This window comes from Telmatherina bonti (assembly GCF_933228915.1).
Source record: "Telmatherina bonti genome assembly, chromosome: 1".
In the NCBI taxonomy this organism is placed as follows: domain Eukaryota; kingdom Metazoa; phylum Chordata; class Actinopteri; order Atheriniformes; family Telmatherinidae; genus Telmatherina; species Telmatherina bonti.
In genome coordinates, this window is record NC_136619.1 from 8,911,275 (window position 1) to 8,917,749 (window position 6,475).

A 6,475-nucleotide genomic window follows, 5' to 3' on the forward strand; every position below is an offset into this window, starting at 1 on the left:
GTGAGACAAGCCTTGGCGCCTAATGCAGAACAGAAGCTCTTCTACAGCCATGACACAAATTTAGGACTAAGGTCCAAGAGAATCTCCTGAGGAATATCATGCAAGTGGAACATACAGTGCCTTGCAAAAGTATTCACCCCCCTTGGCCTTTTACCTAATTTGTTACATTGCAACCTCTAATTTGACGATTTTTTTCAAATGAGAATTATATTTGATAGATCTGCACAAAACAGTCCAAGTTTTGAAGTGAAATGAGAAATATAAAAAAAAAAAAAAAAAATTTAAAAATAAAAACTCAAAATTGCCATGTACATATGTATTCACCCCCTTTGTTATGAAGGCCCTAAAATGCTCTGGTTCAATCAATTACCTTCAGAAGTCACACTATGAGTGAAACAAAGTTCACCTGTGTCCAATCTAAGTGTCACATGATCTATCAGTGTATCTATACCTCTTCTGAAAGGTCTCAGAGGCTGCAACATCTAATGAAGAGGCGCTGCTAACCAAAAACCACGATGAAGACCAAAGAACTCTCCAAAGAAGTCAGAGACAAAGTTGTTGAGAAGTACAAGTCTGGGTTAGGTTATAAAAAAATATCTAAATCTTTGATAATCCCCAGGAGCACCATAAAATCCATCATCGTCAAATGGAAAGAACATGGCACCACAACAAACCTGCCAAGAGGGAGCCGCCCACCAAAACTGAAAGACTGGGCAAGGAGGGCATTAATCAGAGAGGCAGCCCAGAGACCGAAGGTAACCCTGGAGGAGCTGCAGGGTTCCACAGCAGAGGCTGGAGTATCTGTCCATAGGACCACAATCAGCCATACACTCCACAGAGCTGGGCTTTATGGAAGAGTGGCCAGAAGAAAGCCATTACTTTCTGCTAAAAATAAGAAGCATGTTTTGACTTTGCGCAAAGGCATGTGGGAGATTGTCAAAATGTATGGAGAAAGGTTCTCTGGTCAGATGAGACTAAAGTTGAGCTTTTTGACCAGCAAGGAAAACAGTATGTCTGGCGCACACCTAACACATCCCATCACCCCAAGAACACCATCCCCACAGTGAAAAATGGTGGTGGCAGCATCATGTTGTGGGGATGTTTTTCAGCAGCAGGTACTGGGAAACGGGTCCGAGTCGAGGGAAAGATGGATGGTGCTAAATACAGAAATATTCTTGAGCAAAACCTCTATAATCTGTCAGAGATCTGAGACTAGGACGGAGGTTCACCTTCCAGCAGCACAATGACCCCAAGCATACTGCTAAAGCGACACTTGAGTGGCTTAAGGAAAAAAATGTAAATGTGTTGGAATGGCCTAGTCAAAGTCCAGACCTCAATCCAATTGAGAAACTGTGGTCGGACTTAAAGATTGCTGTTCATAAGCGCAAACTATCAAACCCGAAGGAGCTGGAGCAGTTTTCCCTTGAAGAATGGGCAAAAATCCCAATGGCAAGATGTGGTAAACTCGTAGAGACTTATCAAAAACTACTTGCAGCTGTGATCGTCGCAAAAGGTGGCTCTGCAAAGTACTGACATTGGGGGGGGTGAATACTTATGCACAATTATGTTTTATGTTCTTCCGTCTCATTTATTATTTGCTTCACAAAAAAAATCATATCACGTCTTCAAAGTTGTGGGCATGTTCTGTAAATTAAATGATGCAAACCCTTGAACAATCCATTTTGATTCCAGGCTGTGGGGTAACGAAACACGAAAAATGTCAAGGGGGGTGAATACTTTTGCAAGGCACTGTATGTTTGATGAGCAATTGGGCTGTTTGGTAAGACGTAGGCAACCTTTTCAGGGGCACGAGGTGGCAGGCCTTGGAAAAACGGTCGACAATGGTCAAGATGGCGGTCATGCCTTTTAAGGCAGGTAGTCCAGTAACAAAATCTATGGCTATATGAGACCAGGGTCTGGAGGGGGTTGCAAGTGGCTGAAGCAAACCGACTGGAGGTCTATTTCAGTACTTGTTCCTGGCAAATAGTGTGACAAGCTAGGATGTACTCACAGACATCTTTGTGAACACTTGACCAACAAATTCTATGAGAGATTAGGGATATAGTGCGACTGACACCGGGATGACACAAGAACTTAGCAGTGTGGAACCAGTGAATGAGGCAGAATCTGACAGAACTAGGAACATAAAGCCAGTTAGCAGGACTGCTGCCAGGGTCTTGAACCCTCAGTAGGGATCTAAACGAGATTCTCAATCTCCCAGGCGAGAGTTCCAACCACGCAACTAGGTGGAAGAATGGCTGAAGCGGTTCGGTCTGTGTCATCAGGGCAAAATTGATGGGACAGGGCATCTGCTTGGTGTTCTTAGATCCAGGACAGTAGAAATCACGAGATTAAAGCGGGAGAAAAACAGGGACCAACGGGACTGATGAGGATGGGTCGGGATGACTTGAGCGTTCTGCCATGATATTTAGATGTTTGACCCATATGCAAGAGAAACAATCCTGGAGAATTAAAAAGGTCTTATTGAAGAATGTGAGGTGAGATATCCCAGAGCTTCCAAGGCTGGTTTCACTGTAATGAAAAGTATATGAATGGAGGTTTGATGACAGAGAATTCCAGGTAAATGATGAACCTACCACCTGTAAGTGAGAAATAGAGAATCTGAGGGACGCCAGGAGATCTGAGCGGATTGGCGCCAATATTTAGAACCAGAGAGAGTTTTCCGTTGGAGGGTGGACAGGCTGCACATTGGTGATTTCCAGATCTGGAGGGCTGCCAGTGGGTGAAGATTTCCAGGTGGATGACATGGTGGAGATGATAAACGGAGACAGTGACTGCAGGAGGAATGGTTGGAGAGCAGTAGAATTCATGAGGGAGGTCTCTGGAAAAAACACTCAGACTCAAACAAATTGTATGAATGCTCTCAATGGAGAAACTACAAGAGAACACAGGAGGGCTTGGGTTACCACAAGGCTCAACATTTAAGCGATGAAGGACTGGCAGCCAGCTCCAGATAGAGTGTAGCGGGCACATCCTCTGCAGCTGTGTGGAATGAAACACCTGTGGCGGCTCACCCTCCAGGAAAGGACCCCTGGCACCATCTGGAGGACACTAAAACACACTGCATCCCGAGGGAAACCAGATCCCTGACACTTTTACAAAAAGAGACAGAACCTTTAACACTTTACTGGTTGTTTGCTTTTTATGAAATGTTTTTGATGTGTGGTTCTCTGTGAGTGATATTTAAGTCCTGAATAAGTTTTGTTCCAACTTTTATGATGTAAAAGTTCAAAATATTGCTTGTGCAATTAAAAAAAATTAAATTCTAATTGCAACAAAAATCTCCTGTCCTGCTGTCTGAATCAGCAGCAAAAACTTTCTTTTGATTTTCTGACATTTATATTGAAGGGAATCTACTACAGACCGTTAACACAGTCTAGCACATGGAGAATGAGACGGTTCAGTCTCTATTAACGATTCATAAACAGATGAATCAGGTCTGTGATCAATGAGAAGAACCAGTCCATATCCATGTTTAGGATTGCTGAGGAATCTGTTACTCTCGGCTAAACCTCTGCATCCTATCGGACATGCTAAGATCAGGGGTCACCAATTCCAGTCCTCGAGGGCTACCATCCTGCAGGTTTTAGTGTTTCCCTTGTACAACACATTTGATCCAAGTGAAAAGGTTCTCCAAGAATTTGTTGTCATCTTCTACACCTGCCTGTTAATGAGCCATTGGTTTGGGTCAGGTGTGTTGTACCTGGAAAACACTAAAACCAGCAGGATGGTAGCCCTTCAGGACCGGAGTTGGTGACCCCTGCTAAGATGCTAATGGTTAGCAGGTTAGCAAACAGATATGTGCTATTTACACTAAACTCAAACTACACCTACTGATGAAAGTGACTGTGATTCATTCATTAAAACTAATGAGTAGTGACATTTTAACCTGATGCTTCCACAAGGTGAAAAAGGAAACAATCTACATGGAAATTCAGTCCCAGTTCAACCAACAGTTGCTGGAAAATGGAGGAAAATGGGAAATAGTTTGTGGTAATAATAAAAATAATGATATAACTGTGATATAAATGCCTTTAAATGACTTCATTGAAGGTATGTTGTATAGTGCCGGTTGCCTGTTGAAAAGCAGGAGCAGTACACTTATCCTTCATGATATGCTTATAGGCCAGTGTACTTTATCACAAGCTCAACACTCATTTTCTGTTTCACTTCATCCTTCGTCCACCTGCAAGTTTTGGTGCACAAAATAAATAGAATTGTGCTGCTGTTGTTAAAACATCAAATGAATGGATTTATGATCTTTTCAGATGTGTGAAGCTACTTTTCCAAGTCAAAGGCTGCATGGTGGTGTGAGGGTTCTTGCTTGACGTTCCAGCTTTTCCAAAAAACATGTATTGTAGATTATAATGCAACTTCAAACTGAGCCTGGGAGTGAGGAAGTTTTTCCTCTATCACAAAAAGAGTGTCAGTTTTCATCCACAAATGAATGCTTGGTGTGGCGTCACAAGACTGTGTACTGGTCAGGTGTACTCTGGTCCCCCAGACAGGTTGCAGGGCTGACACAGAAACAAACAGCTCATGCTAATGTTGGATCCTTAATTTTAGACGCAATCAACCTAACATGCTTGTCTTTGTGGGAGGACACCAGAGAAGCAGGAGAGAACTCATACATTCACAGGTTCAAACCAGAAACATACTTGTTGCTGTTTTCCGAATGAAAGATCTGTATTTATAAAAGAAAAGTATGTATAATAATATATGTAGTAAAAATTAAACAAAATTAAGGATAAAATGAAACAACTCTCCAAGAATATGAAAGTCATTTAAAAAATGTTATTTTTTCTTTGTAGATTTTTTGTTTTGCTGCTTGTTAGGAATAAAGACTAACTAACTAACTAACTGACTAACTAACGAATGAACGAACGAACGAACGAACTAAATTGAAGCACAAACTAACTAACTACAAATAATATAAAATGACTAACTTACTATTTAACAAGAAAAAAACAAAACTAGCTTACGACTGAAAATTATTTAAATAATAACTTAATAACTAAACAACTAACTAACTAAGTAACTAAGTAACTAACTAATGAATTACGAAACTGAAGCATTAACTAACTACAAATAATATAAAATGACTGACTTACTATTAATCTAAAACAAAACAAAACTACCTTAACAACTAAAAATTATTTAAAAAAACTAACCAGAAAATTAATGAATGAATAACTACCTAACAACTAAAAATTAATTGAAACATTAACTATCTAACTAACTAAATATTTAACTATAAAAACCCAAAAACTAGAAAAAACTAACTAAGGATAATGCAGGTGAAACTGCACGTTTCTCTTTCTTTTAATACCCTCCAGAACCAGTCTCACCAGAGGGTGGAAGTCACCTTCCCAACGCTTTGGACGGGTCGGACGGACATTTACTTATGGAGGTGGACGTGATGCTGGAGGCTGGTTGATGGTTTTATATGGTGGAGACGAGCTTGTTGTCCGCTGTCTCCTCCGGGGGACTTCTGGAAGATCTTCAAGCTCCTCGTTGGTCCTTTTTAATCCTCCTGCCATCGATGGACTCTGGTTTGTTCTAAGTGGTGAGGGGAGCAGAGACAGTGGAGGATTGCAAGGAGATGAGCACAGGGCGGAATCTGGGGAGCTGGATCTGGATTTTGGGTTGAATGGGCTTTGAGAAGGTGAATGAAAGGTTGGTGTCGGCCTCATTTTAAGGATGACCTTGGACTTGTCTTCTGAAAGCTCATAACCCATTTGTTGGACTCCTGAGGACTTGAAACTTGTTGTCCGCTGCCTCTTCTGGGGAACATCAGGCAGATCTTCAAGCTCCTCGTTGGTCCTTTTTAATCCTCCTTCCATCGATGGACTCTGGCTTGTTGTAAATGGTGAGGGGCACAAAGAAAGTGGAGAATTGTAAGGAGATGACCACAAGGCTGAATCAGGAGAGCTGGATCTGGATCTTTCTGGAGATCTCTGTGGAGATGTTGTCTTCAGATGTCCTCCCTGGATGATTTTTAGCTCTCCTTTCACAGACCTAACAGTCAAGTAACCATGTGCTGATGGTGAACGGCCCCAGTGATGTGAATATCGGGACGGGGACCTGGATGAAGATCTGGATGAAGATCTGGACGAGGACCTGGTTAAAGATCTGAAGCTTGGTGTCAGCCTTCTTTTAAGGATGACCTTGGACGTTTCTTTCAAATCCTCATAAACCATTTCTTCAAGTTCTGATGACTTCAAGCTCGTTGTCCGCTGCCTCTTCTCCAAAACTTCAGGCAGATCTTCAAGCTCCTCGATTTTCCTTTTTAATCCTCCTGCTCTCGCTGTTGTAATGCTTGGTAAGCAGCATGGAGATGGTGGTGGAATGTGCAGAGAGGATGTCAGGGCTGAATTGGGAGAGTTGGATCTTGGTGGGGATCCTGTCTTCTGATGCCTTCTGAAAATGAGTATAAATTCACCTTCACCAGGCT